Source organism: Phascolarctos cinereus, unplaced genomic scaffold (genome assembly GCF_003287225.1).
Source record: "Phascolarctos cinereus isolate Bilbo 61053 unplaced genomic scaffold, phaCin_HiC Scaffold_4;HRSCAF=312, whole genome shotgun sequence".
In the NCBI taxonomy this organism is placed as follows: Eukaryota; Metazoa; Chordata; class Mammalia; order Diprotodontia; family Phascolarctidae; genus Phascolarctos; species Phascolarctos cinereus.
In genome coordinates, this window is record NW_027555847.1 from 130069074 (window position 1) to 130090375 (window position 21302).

Consider the following 21302-nt stretch of genomic DNA (forward strand, 5'->3'; position numbering starts at 1 on the left):
CACCTGGGTGGGTGGGCAGGGAGGATAGATAAATGAGTATGTATGTACTCAATAACAAAGATGTTGAACAGCATCTGACATTCTCCTGGAGTGAGTCCCTGTCCGAGGTGATAGTAACCCATTCATTATTATTCTTTGGGTCAGGTCATTCAGCTTCTTTGGGCTCCCCCAAACTGCTCTCATGCAGTCTCTTACCTTTCTTTTTGTGTAAATGAATCACTTTGTTAAACATTTACTGAAATCTACTTATGTTACCTGTCCATCCTTCACTTCATTTGTTGTTGTCCAGTCATTTCAGTCATGACTGACTCTTTGTGACCCCTTTTTGGGTTTTCTTGGCAGAGTTACTGGAGTGGTTTGTCATTTCCTTCTCCAGCTCATTTTACAGATGAGGAAACTGAGGCAAACAGGGTCAAATGACTTGCCTAGGGTCACCCAGCTAGTAAATGTCAGAGGCTGGATTTAGACTGAAGTCTACCTGACTCCAGGACTGGCACTCTGTTCCCCTGCACCACCTTGCTGCCCCTTGTTATAAAAGGTATGTCTTGTTCTTAGTGAAGCCATTCTGGCTCCTCCTCATTACTGCCTTCATTTCTAAATGGTCATAAACCATTCTTTTAAAAATATAACCTAGAATTTGGCTGGAATCAATACAACCTCATTGGCGTATGCAGGGTGCAGCAAATTACACTCCAAGGGCCAAATCTGGCCTGCCACCTGTTTCTGTATAGCCTGCAAGCTAAATATATTTTTCCATTTTAAAATAGAGTTGTTATGGTTCTCTCCATTCACTTAGTTATAGTCATCTTACATGGTGTTTCTTGGTTCTGGTTTACTTTGTATCAGATCATGTAAGTCCTTCCATGCCTCTGTATTCATCATATCTGTTGTTTCTTAAAGTACACCGATATTCTAGAATGTTCCTGTACCGTAATTTGTTTGGCTGTTCCTCAACAGATGGACATCTCCCTTGTTTCTAGTTGTTTGTGAGTCAATAAACAGTCAACAGGCATTTATTAAGGGCTTAATATGTGTCAGGCACTCTGCTAAGTTTTGGGGATTTAAAAAAAAAAGTCCCTGCTCTCAAGGAGTGCACAGTCTAATGAAGGAGACAACATAAACGCTTCTAGATACAGACAAAATATATACAGAATAAATGAGCTAATCAATTTAGGTAAGGCAGTAGCATTAAGGGGGATTGGGAAAGGTTTCTTGTAGAAGGTGGATTTAAGCTGGCATTTCAAGGTAGCTAAGAAAGTGAGTAGTTGGTGATGAAGAAAGAGAATTGCAGGCATGAGGAACATTGGCTATAAATATTCTGGTGTATATGGATCCTTTTTATCAGTGACTTCTTGGGGGTATATGCTGGGGAGAAAGGCAGCATTTGCAAAAGTGGTAATGGCTTGCTGCCTTTGCAGGGGAAGACAACAATAAAAAATCCTAGTTTAAAAGAAAATTAGAAATAAATGAAAGAAAATATAAACCTTTCACAAGTTTAAATGCAAATGGATTCAATAATTAATAAAATAAGCGTGACAGATTGGATAAGAAAACAAAGCCCCAAAATCTGTTGCTTATAAGAAACATCTAAAAAATCAAAGATACAGAATAAAAATGAGAGGAGGATAGAACAAAATTTATTAAGCGTCAAGTAAACTCAAGGAATCTGGAGCCTTAATCATTCTATGAGATAAACCAAAACCAAAATTTATGTCATAAACAAGTAAGCCACATTATGCTGAAAGGAACCATACAAAGCAAGCCAGTATCCCTATTGGAGTAATGTGCTCCCAATGCTTTAGCATCTAATTTTGTACAGGAAAAAACCCCTGAATATCAAGAAGACATGAAAGAGCAAAAGATTCTACTATTCCTCTTGGTTTTGAATAAATCTTAACAAAGATAAGCAAAATGGAATATGTAAATTTGAATAAATTGCTAGAGAAACTATAGTTGAATGTTTTATGGTATCTTCTAAATAGGAATGCTAAAGAATATATGTATTTCCCAGCACCACATGGAACTTTTAAAAAAACTGACCCCACATTAGGGCACAGAAATATTTCAAGTCAACATAAAATGGCTGAAATAGGAAATACATCCTTTATAGACCATACTGAAATACAAATGAGTCAAATGGGGAGCATTTGCAAAAGGCAGAAACACAAATGGAGACAATGATGAAATCTTAAATAATGGGTCAAAGATAATATTCTAGAAAAAATAATTATGTGAAAGGTAACAATAATGATGAAACAGCATACCAAAAGTTCTGGGTTGCAGCATTCCTTAGGGGGGAAATTCTGTCCCTAAAAACATACATTACTAGGAAGTCAGGAGATGCATTGGACTTGGAGTCAGGAAGTTCTGAGTTAAAATCTGTCCTCAGGCACTTAGTAGCTGTGTGACCCTGAGGCAGTTATTTAACCTTTCTGTGGCTTAGTTTCCTCATCTCTAAAAGTGGGAATAATAATAGCATCTATCTTGTTGTATGGATAAAGTGAGATAATATTTGTAAAGCTCTTTGGAAACCTTATTAAAGCACCATATAAATGATAGTTATTAACAAAACAGAAGAGGCCTAATTAATGAACTGAATATGCCTTTTAGAAATTAGAAAGCTAATAAACCCAAAAAAGGAGACATTGAAAATTAGAGAATATATAAATTGGAAGCCAAAAAGACAACAGCAATGATATACAAAACTAAAAACTTTATTTGAAAAAAAAACCAATTAACAACATTTGGCCAACCTGACTAAAGAGAAGATGGCAGAAAATCAAGTCAATGAAGTAGCACGTGAACAAGGTGAAAGCATAGTAAAACCTGAAGAAAAAAAGAATTATCAGAGCTAACTATGCACAGTAATGTGCCAATAAAACAGAACACAAAAGAGAGACATATCTTGAAAAATATGAAGTACCCACAGTAACAGACCAAACATAGATCTTAAATTATCCAATCTCAGAAAAGGAAATTTGGTAAAATAACTACCAAAAGTGGGGAAAAACCCCTGATTATGATGGATTCACAGGAGAATTCTATACAATTTTTAAAGAACAATTAGTACCAGGACTACACAAATTATTTTTAAAATTTAGAAAGAAAACACTCTACAAGATTCCTTTTACAAGGCAAATATATTCCTAATATCAGAACCAGAAAAGGATGTATGTATGTAGGTAGGTAGATATGTAGGAAGAAGTATAAACAAGATGAATAGTGAATATTGATTTAGAAATTTAAGTAAAATAACATCAATCAAATTATGGCAATTCATCCAATCATTCATTATGACTTAGTTGAATTTGGATCATACCAAGGGTTGAAAGGATGGTTCAAAATGAGGAAGACAATCAACTTTGTCTATTGCTGTTTGTACTACACCAATTGGTTTGGTTTAGAAGATCATTTGTTAAACTTCTGGACTTTGAAAGGTTTATAGATACCTTTCGTTTTATTTTAAGAAAGCTTTTGAACAACCATCAGGGCTATAAGCCAAAAAGATAAGTACTTTAAACTATTCACATTCTTCAAATCAAGACAAACCAGTTGCTAACAATAGGAAGCTTCAGATAAAGACAGTTCAAATTAAACCTACCTATATAATGAATAGTATTGGAAGGAGTAATTTTGTTTAGAGTAGTTTGGTTGTTTATAAATAATAAAAATAACAAAGATGGCATTCACTTCTATTAAGACAAATAAAAAAGTGTAGTGCACCTGTGGGCTACTTCTGGAGACTCACATTTGCAGTTTGGGTTCCCAAGAAGAAAGATTATTTTAGGTTCAAGGTATTCTGTGGGCCTACATGCCTAAAATTTTAAGTCATGAGTCTCCATTTGTGGGTTTACCTTGTCCCTAGAAAGCCAGAAGACACAATTAGCTCAAAGCAAAGATAAAATAGCATAGTAAGAGCACATCTCCCCCATAACCTTGAGGTGTTTTAAAAATAAACACTGGTTATCAGTGGCAATAATGAAAACTCCTGAAGTTATAAGTAGACAATACAAAGAGTTCATATGTAGAGAGTCCTTGTAATCAAATCATATTGAGAGACAGGTAACTCTCTTTGGATTTTGCCATCAAGGCCCTGCTGGCTTTTCACCCTGGAATTTTCCTCAGTACCTGTGGACTTCTCACCTTGGAATGTCCTTCCACCCACAGGGTCCCCTCCTTCCATTGGTGAGTTCCTTCTGAGGCGTCCATTTTGGGGAAGGACCCAAGCTTATCATTCTTAATTCTCTTCCACGTTCTAGTTCTGACTCTCTAGACTTTGCCACCATGTCATACTAAGGGTACCTTCCCCTCCTCTTTTAGCTCCCTTTTATATATTATTTTCCCCCATTAGAATATAAGCTCCTTGAGGGCAGGAACTATCTTTCAGCCTGCATTTGAATTCCCAGCCTTTAGCAGAGTACCTATCATATATTAAGTGCTTAATAAATGCTTATTGACAGACTGAATTTATGCCTTTGATATTGCTGATTTTTTTTTTAAATTCAATTTCATTTTCACTTCTGAATTCTGTCCCTCCCCCTTCACCACGTGCCAATTGTTGAGGTTTAAAAAAAAACAAAAAACAACCCATACATTACAAATATATATAGTCATGCAAAACAAATTCCCACATAATCTATGTCAAAAAAATAAAAAGGAAGAAAGAAAAAGAAGAAAATATGCTTTAATTTGTGCTCTGAGTTTATCAGCTGTCTATCTGGAGGTAGATAGAATGTTTCATCATGGATGCTTTGGAAATTGTGGTTTGGTCATTGTGTTGATCAGTGTTACTAAGTCTTTCAAAGTTGATGATTTTTACAATATTGCTGTTATTTTATAAATTATTTTCCTGATTTTTTTTTTAGGCAATTGGGGTTAAGTGACTTTCCCAGGGTCACACAGCTAGTAAGTGTCAAGTGTTTGGTCTAAGGCCGGATTTGAACTCAGGTCCAGTGCTCTATCCACTATACCACCTATCTGCCCCCTATTTTCCTGATTCTGCTCACTTTACCTTGTATCAGTTCATACAAGTCTTCCCAGTTTTCTGAAACCATCCCCTTCTTCATTTTTTACAGCATAATAGTAATTGATCATATTCATATACTATAACTTGCTCAGTCATTGTCCAATTGTTGGTCATTTTCTCAGGTTCTAATTCTTTGGCACCACAAAAAAAATTACTATGGATATTTTTGTGGATATGAATCTTTTTCTCTTTCTTTGATCTTGTTGAAAGTGGATTTTGGGTAGAACAACTAACTTCATTTTGTCCTATATTTGCTATTATATTTCTTTGCTTTTCTTCCTGATGCCTCAGATGAGTACTGAATGTTTTCTTCAGTACCTCTTTTCCCCCAATCATTTTAAGATTACAAAAGAAAATCCACAGGATTTTGAATTGTACCAGGAATACACCCCATTCTCTTTATCCTATCTAATAAGGCAGTTAGTAGAAGCTTAATAAAGGAGGCAGTTAGGTGGCTCAGTGGATAGAGTGTTGGGCCTAGAGTCAGCAAAACCTGAGTTCACATCCAGCCTCAGACACTTACTAGTGTGGGACTCTGGGCAAGTCACTTAACATCTGTTTGCCTTAGTCTACTGGAGAAGGAAATGGTAAACCACTGTAGTATCCTTGCCAAGAAAACCCCACGGACAATATGGTCCAGAGGTCACAAAGAATCAGACACAACAGGAACTTAACAACTGCTAATTAACTGACTGGTAAGATATTGTTTTATTTGGTCTGGTATAAAATGGCTACACTAAAGGTCTTTGTAAAAATTTAATCATCCTCTTAATTTTTTTTAATAAGTAGCTTATCTTACCTATGAGTCCTATCTGATCATACCCCAGACAGCTTTATCAACCTGCCTACTGTGCCTACATGATCTTAACTGAACTGTCTGGGTCCTATGGACTGTACAGCTCTTCTGTGGACTTGTAAGATGCACATGTCCCTCACCTGATGATGGAGTATATGTCAGTCTCTTGAGTGGACAAATAAACTGCAGTGTCCCTCTCATCTATATCCTGTACTGGCTTATTCCTGCAGTGCCTAGTAATGACCCTGAAAATTTTTGCAATAATCTCTTTGGGGTATAGACCGAGTAGTGGTGTGTCTGGCTCTAGAGATATGCTGCACAGTTTAATACCTTTCCAGGTGTAGTTTCAAACTGCTTTCCAGAGCACCTGTTTTCTCACAATCCGTCATTTTGCTTTTGTGTCATCTTAGTCAGTCTCATGGGTGTGAGGTCTTAAGGGCTGGTGGCTTTTGATTCTAATGACTTCGGCCTTGGAGTCTTCAATGCCTGCTGCTTCTCTGCCTGGCTGTTGTCACAACTAGCTTTTAGATCTTCTAGTTTCTAGATCACTTCTAGCTTCTAGATTTTCTGCAATTCCAATGTAGTGCACTGCTAGAAAAGACCTAGAACCCTTATCCTGGGTTTGGCAGGAACCTCCCTAATTTTATTACCTTGGAGTCTTGGCTTTAAGGCCTGCAATCTTCTGAGTAGCAGGGTCCCAGCTGTCTGTCCTCTTCTTGACAACTTGAATCAGGTCCACAACTTAGGGCTTCAAGCAAGCACAGATCTTTGGCCATGTGCCTATGCTACAAGATGGGAGAGCAAAGAAGGACAAATCTCTTCAGCTTTGCTTTACTGTCCAGGGGGAGCAAGGGAAGAGTTGAATAGTGAACTTTCAAGGGCTGAGTTATTCCTCTGTAGCTGGTTCTTTTCCAACTTTTTTCAACTCTCAGGTCTTCCTATTTTTACCTTAATGGTTGGAGAAAAGAGTACTGGTGGGGATTGGGGGGGGTCCATTATCTTTGTCAGTCCTTAGCCTTATTCCTGACCTTTTCATTTGTAAAAGAGCTATTCTAGGTCTTCCCAAGTCTTATCTTTATTCAGTTAGTAGCTGGCCACTCCAAGTCAAATCTGTTGGGGTCACATCCTTAAAATCTCATTGTCAATGTAATTTTTCATTAGCAACCAGAAATTTCATTCTCCTGGGTGTGCTGGGAAGTGAAAGATACTCTGTGGATCAGATTTACCCTCTCTTATAAAGGAATATCAGAGGAAAGGCTGAATTTTTAAATTAAACTGCTAAATACAAATGGGCTGATCTCTCAAAGGAAAAAAATTACTGAATGGATTTGAAAGCAAAATCCAATCATATATTGTTTTCAGGAACCAACAGATCAATAAGCATTTATATACTGAGCACCTTGCTAGGTACAGTAGTCTGTATGTATGCTGGACCTTGCTCATACTTCCTCTGGAGAACAGACTGTTAAATTTTCAATGTGACCATTTATATCTTGGAAATCAGCAAACTACAAATCAGGGCTTGAATGACTGTTTTATTAATTGTCAAGATGTAAGAAAGTGATGAAAATAACAACACACACACACAAAGCATTGAAGAAAATGTAAATAAGATTAAACTTAAAAGTGTATCGCACACATTTTTTTTCCCTTAGAGAGCTGGTTGTTAAACATTTACCAGAAAAACCCTGGATACAGGTTCAATGAATGAATTTACATTCTAATGGGAAAGACAAGTAGATATGTAAATATGTAAACATAAGTATAAAATAATTAAGTACCAATATTTAGAAAGCAATTAAATACGATGCAGTTTGGGAGGAAGGGCACTAGGGGTCAGGAAAGTTTTCAGGCAGAAGATGATGCTTAAACTCTATCTTAGAGGAAGAGAGAAACTCTATAAAGCTGAAGTGAGGAGGCATATGAGATGAGATGCAAAGAGACAGGAGATTATGTTGTTTATGAGGAATTAAGGCCTGTCTGCTTGCTTTCAAAGTGAAATCCAGAGAGAGAGGAAATAATGTCCAATGAGGTTATAAAGAGAGGTTAGGGTCAGGTTGTGTAGGGCCTTACAAGCTAAACAGAGGAGTTTATATTTTACTGTAGTGCCAATATAAGCCCTTCAGTTGACTTGATTAGTTTCAAGGTCACATCTCTATTTAAGAATAATTACTTTGGTGGCAGTTCGAGGACTGGACTGGAATAGTGAGAGACTTGAGGTAGGGAGACCAATGAGGAGGTTGTTGCAATAACCTATGTGATCCATGATAAAGCTCTGAACTCAGGTGTTGAACTACATTTGACATCTAATCAGTTGAACATCTGTTCAACAAAGACAAGGGGTCAGATGTGAAAGATGTTATGAAGGTTGAAACTGCAAGATCTGGGAACCTATTGGATATTTGGGATAAAGGAGTACGAAGAGTCCAGGATAATGCCAAAATTAGCAAACTGGGACACTGGAAGGTTGATGGTGCCTTCCACAGAAATAGGAAAGTTTGGAAGAAGGGAAGGTTTTTTTAAAAATTATTATTTTTATTTTTTCTTATTAATTTATTTTTAATTTTAAAAATTCACTTTCATAAGATTTTGAGTTCCAAATTTTCTCTCCATCTTATCCCTCTCCCTACCCCCATACAGCGTGCATTCTGAATATCCCTTCCCCTAATTGGCCCTCCCTTCTTTCTCCCTCCCTTCTTTTATCCCTTTTCCCTTCTGTTTTTCTGTAGGGCAGGATAGATTTCTATACCCCATTGCCTGTACATCTTATTTCCCAGTTCCATGTGAAAACAATTTTTAACATTTGTTTTTAAAACTCTGGGTTACAAATTTTCTCCCTTCCTCCCTCCCTACCCACCCTCATTGAGAAGGCAAGCAACTCGATACAGGTTATACATGTGTAATCATGCAAAACACTTCCATAGTAGTTATGTTGTGGAAAATTAACTATATTCCCCTTCATCCTATCTTGCCCCTTGTTTATTCTATTCTCTCTTTTGACCCTGTCCCTTCTCAGAAGTGTTTGCTTCTGCCTACCCAATCTGCCTTCCCCTTTGTCTCTCTCCCCTCCATCCCTAGCTCTCTTATCCCCTTCCTCCCTATTTTCCAGTAGGGTAAGATAGATTTCCATACCCATTTGAGTGTGTATGATATTCTCTCCTTCAGCCAAATCCAGTGAGAATAAGATTCACTCATTGCCTCTCACCTTCCCCACTTAAGAAGGGAAGGTTTTTGAAGAAAGATAATGAGTTCTGTTTCAGACATGCTGACTTTAAGATATGTCTGGGACATCCATTATGAAATGTCCGTTAGTCAATTGGTTATGGGAGATTGAAGCTCAGTGGAGGTATTGGGGCTTTATATCTGTGTGTTATCTGCTTACAGATGATAGGTAAAACTGATAAGGTTACCAAGAGACAACCAATGGAGAAAGGAATTGAGTCAGGATGGACAAAATCCTTGGACAATACCACAGTTAGAGGTTGTGATATAGATGATGAGCCAGCCAAGGAGACTGAGGAGTGGTCAGGAAAAGAACCCGTCAAAAGTAGTGTCATGAAAACCCAGAGAGTAGGGAGCATCCAGGAGGAAAAGGGGGTCCATTGTGCCAATGCAGCAAATAGATCAAGCAGGATGAAGACTGAGAAAAGACCAACAAATCTTGTAATTTAGAGATCATTAGTGACTGGAAAGTGCAATTTAAAGCATGGAATTTAGAAGCCAGACTGCAAAGGGTTGAGGAGTGAGAGGAGAGAAGTAAAGAGGAAATTGTAGACAGTTTTTAAGAGGAGTTTGGTTGAGAAAGGTAAGAGATAGAAGATGATAATGCAGAAGGGTCTGTATAGATTCAAAGCAAAAGGCTGGTCTGAAACTTACCATGTTACCACTAATTCATGAAATGGAGAAATGGCACAGATGATATCAGCCAAAGTTGAATTTAAATCAGGATATACTGAAGGAATAATCTAGAACAATATAATATGCTAAAGAGTTCTGTTAAAAATGAGAGCACAGCAAGTTTAAATATATATCCCTAACAATTTTGATCAGTAAGATTTATAAAGGAAAAAAGGAAAAAAAAAACCTCACAGTTTTGCAAGAAGAGGTAAGACATCCCAAATAGGAAAACATGATAATCCACCAAAAGATAAATGAGAAGTTACTGAGTTGAATAAGAGTATCAAACAAACTAGATCTAAGAGATGGAGGTAGAGCACTCAATGAGAAAAGCAGAGGATATATATTTTACTTCCAGCACACATGGGACATGTACAAAAACTTATTACCTGCTGGGTCAAAAGAAGATACAGAGAAATGTGGAGAAGCAGAAATCTTATGTTCTACATATATGGATAATGATGAAATAAAATCAGTAGCAAATTATGAACCATGAATAATGTCTATGTCACCATGAAAATCAAAAAATTATTAACCTATAGGGAGGTGATAGTTCCATTGTACACTGCTTTTCTCAGGGCTCACCTGGAGGATGATATTTAGTTCTAGCACTATGGTTTAAGCACGTTGTTAGGCTGGAAAGAGTCAAGAGGAGGACACAACCCATCCATGCCTGCCCTTTCTGTGTGACTCATTTCCATGTCCTCCCATAAGTTTAGCATAGGGGTCCATCTAATGTGCTTGGGCTTTCTTTGCTTTTTCTTTTGAATAATTTTTTTACTTATGTCTTTTGTTTTGATCAGTGTGAGTTAAGAACAAAATTTTCTTGAACAAAAGTAATTTAGAAAGAAGTTTATTAAGTCATCCAGCAGAGGGAAGAGCTGAAATAGGTGGCTTGCTCCCCCTGAACCTATAAAAGTTGCATATTATGTGGTATTCAAACAAAGGATCAAATTGGTAGTTAATTGGTTAATACATAATAAGTGTAAGTGTTCCAAATAAGGCATATAGATTAATTAAACTTTACATAGATTAATTAAAATGTATTTCTTAGGAAACCAGAAATTAATTGCAACTTCCAAACATTAATCTTTGAGTTCCCTGAAGTTTTCTGGGGTCAGTATGAACTGGAATCCTAAGTGAAATATTAAACTAGTTTGTCTCTAAGCAATACATGTCTAATTCCTAGTTATGCAAAGCTAGATTCAAACAATGAAGTAATAATCTTTCCTTCAACTCAGTACTTAATAATTTTACCTAAAAATCACTATTAATAATTTTACTTACATCACCATAGTTTCTTCCACAGTCCCTCCTGTCTCCTTCCTAAAGAGCCATCCAACAAAATAGAATTTTTTAAATAAAAAAAGAGAAAAACAGAAAAAAATCAGCATAACCAATTAATACATCAAAAACATCTGAAAACACGTGCAGTGTATCATATTTATAGGGCAGCTAGGTGTTGCAATGGATAGAGTACTGAACTTGGAATCAGGAAGACTCATCTTCATGAGTTCAAATCTGGCCTCAGACACTTCACCCTGTTTGCCTCCATTTCCTCACCTGTAAAATGAGCTGGAGAAGGAAATGCAAACCATTCCAGTATTTTTGCCAAGAAAACCCCAAATGAGGTCATGGAGAGTCTGACAAGACTGAAATGCCTTAACCACCAACAACCACACTTATACTTTTGACTTCTGTAGATGGACAGATTGGAGGTAATTCGTCTCTCTTCTAAGTCATGCTAGTTATTTATAATTTTGCAACATTCACCTCGTGTGTGGTATGTGTGTGTGTCTGTCTGTGTGTATAGTTGTTCTATTTACATTATTGTCATCATTTTGTATGCTATTTTCTTGGCTCTGCTTACTTCATTTTTGTATCAGTTTATGTTGACCTTTCCATGCTTCTCTGTAGTCACCACACACATCATTTGTTAAAGCACTTATATACCACAATTTGTTTAGCTATTCCTGAATTGATAGGCAACTACTTTGTTTTAAATTCTTTGCTATCACAAAAAATGCTGGTATAAATATTTTGGTATATATGAGAACTTTCTTCTCATCAATGGCCTCCTTAGGATACATAAGCCCATTAATAGAATCTCTGGGTCAAATGATACAGACATTTTGGTTACTTTAATTGCTTTCCAAAATGGTTTTTACTGATTTATATAGCTCTATCAAAATGTACCAATGTGCCTCTTTTCCCAAAACCCTTTGCATATTGACCATCACCATCTTTTGTTAGCTTTGCCAATTTGCAAGGGGTGAGGTGAAATCTTGATTTTGATTTTCCTTTTCTCTTATTATGAGTGATTTGGAGCATTCTTATATGTCATTGTGAATACTTTGCAGTCCTTTTGAGAACTATTTCTTCATACCCTTTGACTACTTATATATTGGGAAATAGATTGATTTTTTATTTTATATGTGTGTGTATATATACACATATGTATATATACATATATATATATATATGTACACATCAATTATTTATATAAATTGTTTATACATCTTAGATACCAAACCCTCGTCAGAGAAATTTGATACAAAGATTTTGTCCCCCACTTTACTGCTTCCTTTCTTATTTTGGATACATTAATTTTGTCTGTGCATAAACTTTTCAATGTAAGCAAAGGTATCTAATTTATCTTTTGTAATTGCCTTTGTCTTTATTTGGCTAAGAATACATCTCCTATCCATAGCTGTAAGAGGTATATGAGCTGCTTCTTTTCTCAGATTTTTTTTTATAGTAAGTTCTTTAATATAAAGGTAGTGTATCTAGTTATATTATGGAATATGATGTACTGCTTTCAAGTTTTTCCAGCAGCTTTTATCAAATGGGGAGTTATTTCCTAGGTAATTTTTGTTTTCTGGTTTGTCAAACATTGGATTATTGAGTTCCATTGTTTCTTATTCTGCCTTGTGTAGTCTATTCCATTGATTTACCTCAATTCAATTCAAAAACCATTTAAGTCCTATATGTGCTAGGCATCGTGCTAAGGTCTGAGGACACACATATACACACACACATAAACATACACATACATATACACATACACAGAGCAAAAGAGAGCCCCTGCTTTTCAGGAGCTTACAATCTAATGGAAGAAGACAACATACAAACACATATATACAAAGCAAATTATATACAGGATAAATAGGAAGGAATTAAAAAAAGGAAGGCACTGGAGTTAGGAGGGTTTAGGGAAGGCTTTGTGTAGAAGGTGAAATTTTAGTTGGGATGCAAAGGAAACTAGTTGGTAGAAGAGGGAGAGCCTTCTAGGCATGGGGGGGCAGCCAGAGAAAGTGCCTAGGGCTAAGAGGGATGCAGCACCTTGATTGTGAAATATCTAGGAAGTCAGTGTCACTGGATGGAAGGGTTTGTGTTGGGGAATAAGGTGTAAGAGGGGGCTAGGTTATGAAGGGCATTGAATGCTAGACAGAACATTCTGCATTTGCTCTTGGGGGCAATAGGAAGCCACTGGAGTTTACTAAGTAGGGGAGAGACATAATTAGATCTGGGTTTTAGTAAAATTACTTTAGTGGCTGAATGGAGGATAGATTGGAGTGGGGAGAGACTTGAGGCAGGCAGACTATTGCAATAATCAAGGCATGAGGTGATAAGGGCCTGCACTAGGGTAGTGGAGTATCAGAGGATAGAAGGAGACATAGTCAAGAAATGTTGCAAAGGCTGCAGTGTGTGTGTGTGTGTGTGTGTGTGTGTGTGCGCGCGCGCATGGGGGTGGGTTGGAGCTCAGAGATAGTAAGGAATCCTGGATGACATCTGGATGAGCCTGAAGGATGGGAAGGACGGTGTTGCCTCTAAAGTAATAGGGAAGGAAGGAAGGAAGGAAGGAAGGAAGGAAGGAAGGAAGGAAGGAAGGAAGGAAGGAAGGAAGGAAGGAAGGAAGGAAGGAAGGAAGGAGGGAAGGTTTAGGGGGAAATATGAGCTCTGTTTTGGACATATTGAGTTAAAGATGTCTACTGGACCTATCTTTTTTTTTCACCAATACCAGATGATTTTAATGACCACTGCTTTTTAATATAGTTTGAGATTTGGAAGTGCTATTTGTCCTTTGCCCTGTCAGTCCACAAGAAACCCTGAAACCTAAACAGGTTTGTAGAAAGGATTTTTTGAAGTTGGTTTGGCAGAGGGGAGAGCCAGAAACAGGTATGGGCCATCCTCTCCCAATCTCTGTTAAGTCGTGTGTGTGTGTGTGTGTGTGTGTGTGTGTGTGTGTGTGTGATGCATGCAGGTAAGTATGAACATTCAATAAAACTTAGGCAACGCCAAAACACAGGATATTGGATGGACCCAAAACATGGGATTCAACACATGGATTTGCCCAAAACAACTCCTGGATGGGATTCAAGTATTCCTTACAGTGATCTTCCTGCTCCCTGGGAGGGTCTCTTTAGATATCATGACTCCCACCTAACAGTCTGGGTTAAACAATATTAGCCACATAAAGCTAGGTTCAAACCATATTAACACATAATAAAGTGTTTTCTCCATAGCCCCTACCTCTTTATTATTTCTCTTGATATTCTAGATATTTTGGATTTATCAAATGAATTTTGTGATTATGTTATCAAGTTCTAAAAAGTACCTCTGATAATTGGATTAGTATAGCATTAAGTATATTAATTGGCTTTGGCATTATTGTTACTTTTATTTCATTGGCATGGCTCAGTAATTAGCACTGGATTTTTCTTCAGATATTTAATTTGTTTTAAATTTCTTTAAGTAGCATTTTGCAATTGGATTGATAGAAGTCTTTTCTGTTTTTTGGTAGATTGATTCCCAGATATTTTATGCACTTTATAATTATTTGGAATGGAATTTCTTTATTATTCTTGGATTGTTATTATACAGAAATGCAGTTGATTTGGGGGAGGGGTTGTATCCTGCAAGCTTGCTGGAGCTATTATTTTTTGCTAATTCCCTAGGATTTTCCAAGTAAAATATCAAATCAGCAGCAAATAAGTAATTTTATCTCCTCTTGAACTATCTTTACACCTTTATGTATTTACTTTTTGGCCTTACTGCTATTGATAGCATTTCCAGAACTATATCAAATAATAGTGGGAAGAGTAGATATACTTGATTTACATCTACATATTTTTTTGGGAAATGTTCTATGTCTCCCCTTTGCATAAGAAACTTGCTTTTGGTTTTAGTTTTATATATATATATATTTTTAAAAAAGATTTCACTATGTTTATGATTTCCTTTTTTTTTAAAGCATAAATGAGTGTTAGATTTTTTTTAAAGGCTTTTTTTTTAAACTGAGGCCATAGGGGTTAAGTGACTTACCTAGGGTCAAACAGCTAGTAAGTAAGTGTCTGAGGCTGGATTTGAACTCATGTCCTCTTGATTCCACCACCTAGCTGCCCCTAAAGACTTTTTCTACATATATTGAGATAATTATGTGGCTTTGGTTGTTTCTCTTTTTAATATGATTGTGTTGTTTTCCTTATATCCCTAGTAAAAAGCCAACTTGGTCATAATGAATGATTTCTTGGATAAATTGCTATAGTCTGAGAGGATTTTATGTTTTTTAAAAATCCGTATTAATGATATTGGTCTATAATTCTCCTGTATTTTATCCTTTTACGGCTTAGATATTTGTCTTATAAAAAGATTCTGGTAGGGTGCTTTCCTTCTCTATTTTTGGAGAATATTTTGTATAATATGGGTCTCAACAGTTTGATAGAATTCTTCAGTGAATCCATACACACTAAGATGTTTTTTCCACTTTGGTAATTATTTTACAAGTTTATTTTCCTTTTCTGATATTCTATTATTTAAGATCCTTATTTAGTTTTCTGTCAGTATGAATAGTTTTTACATTTCAAAGGTATTCGTGTTGTGTTCTCAGTTTTATTAACATAACAACTCCTTGATAAGTTCTAAAAAATTTTTTAAAATTTCTTCTGGGGGCAGCTAGGTGGCGCAGTGGATAGAGCACCAGCCCTGCAGTCAGGAAGACCTGAGTTCAAATAGGTCCTCAGACACTTACTAGCTGTGTGACTCTGGGCACACAGTGCCCAGTCACTTAACCTGTTTGCCTCAATCCTCTGGAGAAGGAAATGACAAACCATTCCAGTATCTTTGCCAAGAAAACCCTGTATGGTCCACCAGGTCACGAAAATTCAGAAATGACTGACCAACAAAAAAGGAAGCCCAGCAAATTTCCCATTGCCAATCTACCTTCTGTTTTAATTCTGGGCTCCATAATAGTAGCAATAGGCTACTACACAAAATCATAAGGAGATTCATATGGAAAGTGATGAGGCAGAAAAGAGTGCTTGAGGCAGATAGGGCAAGCAGGACATGAAATGGGACACAAGATGCAGGATGTGACCAGCCAGAAAAGTGATCAAAGAAGACTGTGCACTGAAGCCCCCACTGTGGACTTATCTGTGTGCTGAACAACTCTTCCCCTCCTCTCTTCTGCTCTCTTTGCTTATCAGCTCTGGACTACCAGGCATCTTGGAGCCATGCTTGCTCCTCCCATTCTCTTGTCCCCTTCCCCCTATTCCATAAAATGGTATTTAAACCATACCTTTGACCTGGCTAACCGCCTTAGCCTCCAACTGGGAAACAGGGGCCACTCTGTTCCCTTAGGGGAGTAGGGCCAGCGGCCTGGGCTCTGCCTTCCATGGGGAGTAGAGGCCACTGGGGCTCTGTCCTAAGGGAAAAAAGCCCACTTGGGTACATCACCCCAATAAATGCCTTTCTTCAACTTGGAGACTGTCGGAGTTCATTCTTTCTGGACACTAGGACCCCAAGTGTATTCCTCATCATTTCGGGTAGCACCCCAACATTCTCGGGGTTCACTCTTAACTCATCACCAACGCCTAAAGAGAAGGTCTAAGTGAATTCTTCCACACCTGAACCAGCTCTCCCAACTCTAACCTGAACAGAAAGTAGGTAGGAAAGAGACTCAAGAAGAAAAAAGTAAACAGACAGTGAGGAAAGGCTGGTGTTCCCTAATAACTACCCCCTGGCATCTGGGTGATGGACAGTGCCCGGAGCCCTGAAAACCTGCATGCAAATCCAGCCTCAGACACTTACTGGTCTGTCACTTCAACTCTGTCTGCCTGAGTTTTCTGATCTGTAAAATGGGGATGATAAGTCCAGGGTGGTGGTGTAGAAGAGCTACTATTTCTTTAGAAAGGGCTTTCTTTGCAGATTTTAAAACACTAGCTATTGTTATTGCTGGATTTCAAAAGGTAACCCAGAGGAATAGGTATAAAAGCTGCCTGGTATGGGAGGGGGGGTAGACAGAAAAAGGCGAATGGAACAGAAGAACTAACCCCAGGGACTGAAGACGAGGTTAGGTAAACACTTGCCCCCCAGGCCTGGAGAGAGCCGGTGGACTGCAGGGCCGGTTGGGCCCCGACAAAGACCGGGGCGGACCTTTGCTCCCGCGCCCACAGAAAGCCCCGCGAATTGGGCAGCGCGGACGGGAGGGTCACCTCCAAGGAAGTGGCCGAAGCCAAGGGCCGGACGGTCGGCCGCAGCCGATTCTCCTCGAGCCAGGCCCACACGCGGGCCCCCCACCCCCACACCTTGCGATGACGTCACCGGCGCGGGCCCAGCCCGATTTCCCGGCGCCAAACTCCATCCTGGGGCTCCTAGGCTTTATCCCCACCTCCATCTTCCTGTGGGCAAGGAGGTAAGGAGGCGGGAGGGGGAGGGGCCCCCCTCTTCTAGGTGGAGGAACCAGGACTCACTTAACACACAGAGCTCCAGGAGGACAATTCCCTTAAAGGGAGAAGGGCTTAAACATCTCCAGCTGGGGCACACAGGATGTCATGGACGCTTGTAGGAGCTGTCGCTGGACTACGCTTCCCAGAAGCCTCCGGGGCCTGGGGCGTTCATTTTCGCCCCCAGACTACGTTTCCCAGCAATCCGGGCGGCGCTGTTCTCTGGGGACGTGAAGCCCGCTTCCTTTCTGCGCTGGACTCTGAGACTTGAGCTCCCAGCCTCAGTGGAGCTTTTGAGTAGTAGCAGTGGCTGCAGCGGGTCCATGTAGTGTAGACCTACGCCCTCTTGTGTTGAGCCAGGCCGGGGCGGAGCATGGACTCTGGTGGAGTCACGTGCCGCCCAAGCCCGTCACTATAGCAACCTCTTGACTATGGTCCGTCTGTCTCTATCATCCCGGGAAATGTAGTCGGGAAGTGTAGGTGAGAACCGGGTCTGTGCCGTGGAGGAGGGGTCGGGAGGCGGGGTGGGGGGGGAATGTGGGATCATTCCTGGAATGAGGAATGCCTCAGTTATTTAAGAGTTCAGGGAAACCTCCAGAGTCCAGTGTCAATTTAGAAGCCTGTGATTTTGATAGTTGTGTTTTTCCCTCTGAATGGTGCGTACGGGTATGAAAGAAGTCATGAGCATTTATATACCACTTACTATGTGCCGCTACAATTATTGTCTCATTTGACCTTCACTACAGCCCCGGGATGTAGGTGCTATTATTATCCCCATTTTATAGTTGAGGAGACTGAGGCAAAGATGGTCAGTAACTTGCCTAGGGTCACACAGCTAGTGTCTGAGGCTGGATTTGAACTCAGGTCTTCCTGACTGCAGGCCCAGAGCTGTGTGCGGTACGACAGCGAGTTGTCTAGGCAGTAACCATCAGAGGCAGGATCTGAGCCCAAGTGCTTTGTCTTGAAAGCCAGTGCTCTTTCCACTTTACCAGAGAAGTAATCTGGGTACGTTCTCATAATGGAGGTAAAACAGGCACCCGATCTCCCTGTGCCTGACTCTGGCTGCCCTCACCTCAAGGGGTTGGGGGAAGCAGCTTCATGATCCAAAGGAACCAGAGCAGTTGAGAAAACTGTTTATTGGTGGCTTGAACTTTGAAACTGTGGAAGATAGCTTAAGAGAACACTTTGAAAAATTTGGCACTGTGAGAGATTGTGTGGTGATGCGAGATCCCCAAACAAAAAGTTCCCGAGGCTTCGCAGCTTATCCTTGTGTAGAAGAGGTAGATGCAGCAGCTTGTGCTGGGCCACCTAAGGTTGATGGGCGTGTAGTGGAAGAAAAGAGAGCTGTTTCCAGAGAGGATTCTGTAAAACATGGTGCACATCTAACTCTGAAGAAAATTGTTGGTGGTATTACAGAAGATACAGAAGAATGTAATTTAAGAGACTACTTTGAAAAGTATGGCGAGATTGAAACTATAGAAGTTATGGAAGATTGAGAGAGCGAAAAGAAGAAAAGTTTTGCTTTTGTAACTTTTGATGATCACGCCTTTTAATAGTATATTTCTTTTTTTTTTTTTTTGCTTTTTGGTGAGGGGATCAGGGTTAAGTGACTTGCCTAAGGTCACACAGCTAGTGAATGTTATGTGTCAAGGTTGGATTTGAACTCAGGTCCTCCTGACTCCAAGGCCAGAGCTCTATTCATTGCGCCACCTAGCTGCCCCCTAATAGTGTATTTCTGAACAACAATTTTGTGAAATAGAAAAGATCCTGGTTTCTCTTTCCACTTGTCCAAGTAACTTCAATGTACATATTTAAGAACCTGTTATTTTATGGCACTCACCGTCAAATACTAGAACATGAAAACATATGAAAGATTAAATGACACATGAGCATTGAGTAACAGCACAAGAAAATGCAATGTGTGTCACATGATTAATTCTCAAATAGGTGGTAATCTGAACTCCAGGGTGTTTCTGGAATTGTTGCAAAGGGTTTGAAAATCCATATTCATATTATAATTTTGATCTTTAGCCCTAGCAAAATGTGCCCTGTGAGTGGTAGAGGGGTCCATAATTTTTCCATATTAAAAAGAGGTTCATGGGGCAGGTAGGTGGGGCAGTTGATAAGAGCAGCAGCCCTGGAGTCAGGAAGACCTGAGTTCAAATGCGGCCTCACACACATAACAAGCTGTGTGATTCTGGGCAATTCACTTAACCCCAGTTGCCACACACACACACACACACACACACACACACACACACACACACACTAAGGAGGAGGAGGAGGGGTTCTCATGCTTTAGAATCCCTGGATATATCATACATTTTCAAATACAGAGGACTATGAAATGTCAGTTGGATTAGTCTGAGAATGTTTCCTGGAAGACCTTGAACTGGTATGTACAGGAATGTGTACACACACACACACACACACACACACACACACACACACACACCCTCACACAGAAGGCAGAGGTAATAATGTCAGAAAAAGGTAGGAAGACAGATACCTGCACACAGTATTTAGAGGATCCTTGACTAGTTTGGGGTGGATTCTTGTATTTAGGTTATTGTTTAAGATAAAGCTAGAAACAAAACAGGATCTTCTATGACAGGCTAAGGAGTTTGGACTTGATCAGTAGCACTGGGGAGCCAGTGAAGGTTTTTTTGAACCAAAATGCAATTGTGCCGATGTTGGCTTAGTTGACTTAGTAAAGGGAGACTGGAGGCAAGGAGACCATTTTAGGAAGCAACTTTGTTGTCCATCATGAACATTTCAAATATTTTAAGTGCTTTCTGTATTCTAGGATTGGTGATAGGTGATAGGGATACAAAGGCAGACATGAGACAGTTCTTCTCCTAGGGGTGAGGGGAATGGCCAGAATCTGAATTACAGCAGGGGCAGGGGAAATTAGAAAGAAAAAAAATTATGAAGGAAAACTCAAGAGGACTTGGTGAATAACTAGATATAAGGAGTTAGGGAAAAAATCAAGGACGACTGAGTTTTTTTAACGGGTTGGTTTAATTGGCGGTCTACATGAAAGTAAATCAGATCTCTGAGGGAGAGTGTGGAGAGAGAAAGAGTAGAGGGCAAAAGCTGAATCCTGGGAAAAGCATATTTATAAGTATATAGGTAAAAATCAGAGAAGAACATAAAGGAGTGGTCAGAAAGGTAGGAGAACAAGAATGGTGTGGAATTACTGAAGCCAAAGGAGGAAAGAGTTTTAGAAAGTTATCAGGTAGTTATCAGTACCAAATGTGATAAAAAGTCAAAGATGAAGACTGAAAATAAAGATGGAGTGGGAGGGAGGTTAATCGAGTATCAAATGTATTGGACTTGGATTCAGAATCGTGTCTCTTCTTATTAGATCAAGTCCTGTATTAGAGCAAGACCATTGTCTGGTCCTCAGTTTCCTCATCCTGTAAAATGAAAGTGTTAGACTAGATGGCTTTTAAGATTCCTTTCAGCTGTTATCTTCTATCATAGCCACAAGGGAGGTAGGCACGTTTTCCCAGCTTCTGTTCAGTCAGTATATTCTGTATTCTAAATCCTCTCCAGTAGCCTGTACTTAGAGTTTATGCCTAAGCACAATTTCTGTGCCACAACATGCTTTTTCATAGTTTCTAAAATTTAAAGTAGCATTATGGATATGGGAAGGTCTATCACTGGTTTTATTGTATAATTTTTGGTTGATTAATTGTGGTAATCTTACAATTGGTTTTTAATTGGCAAAAATGGATAAATATAATTATATATATATAAATATAATAAAGAATTAAAGTTTTTCCATAATTGTTTGAAGTTTTCTTGTACATTCATCTTACTAAATACTAAATCATTCATTGTTCAAATAGCCTAT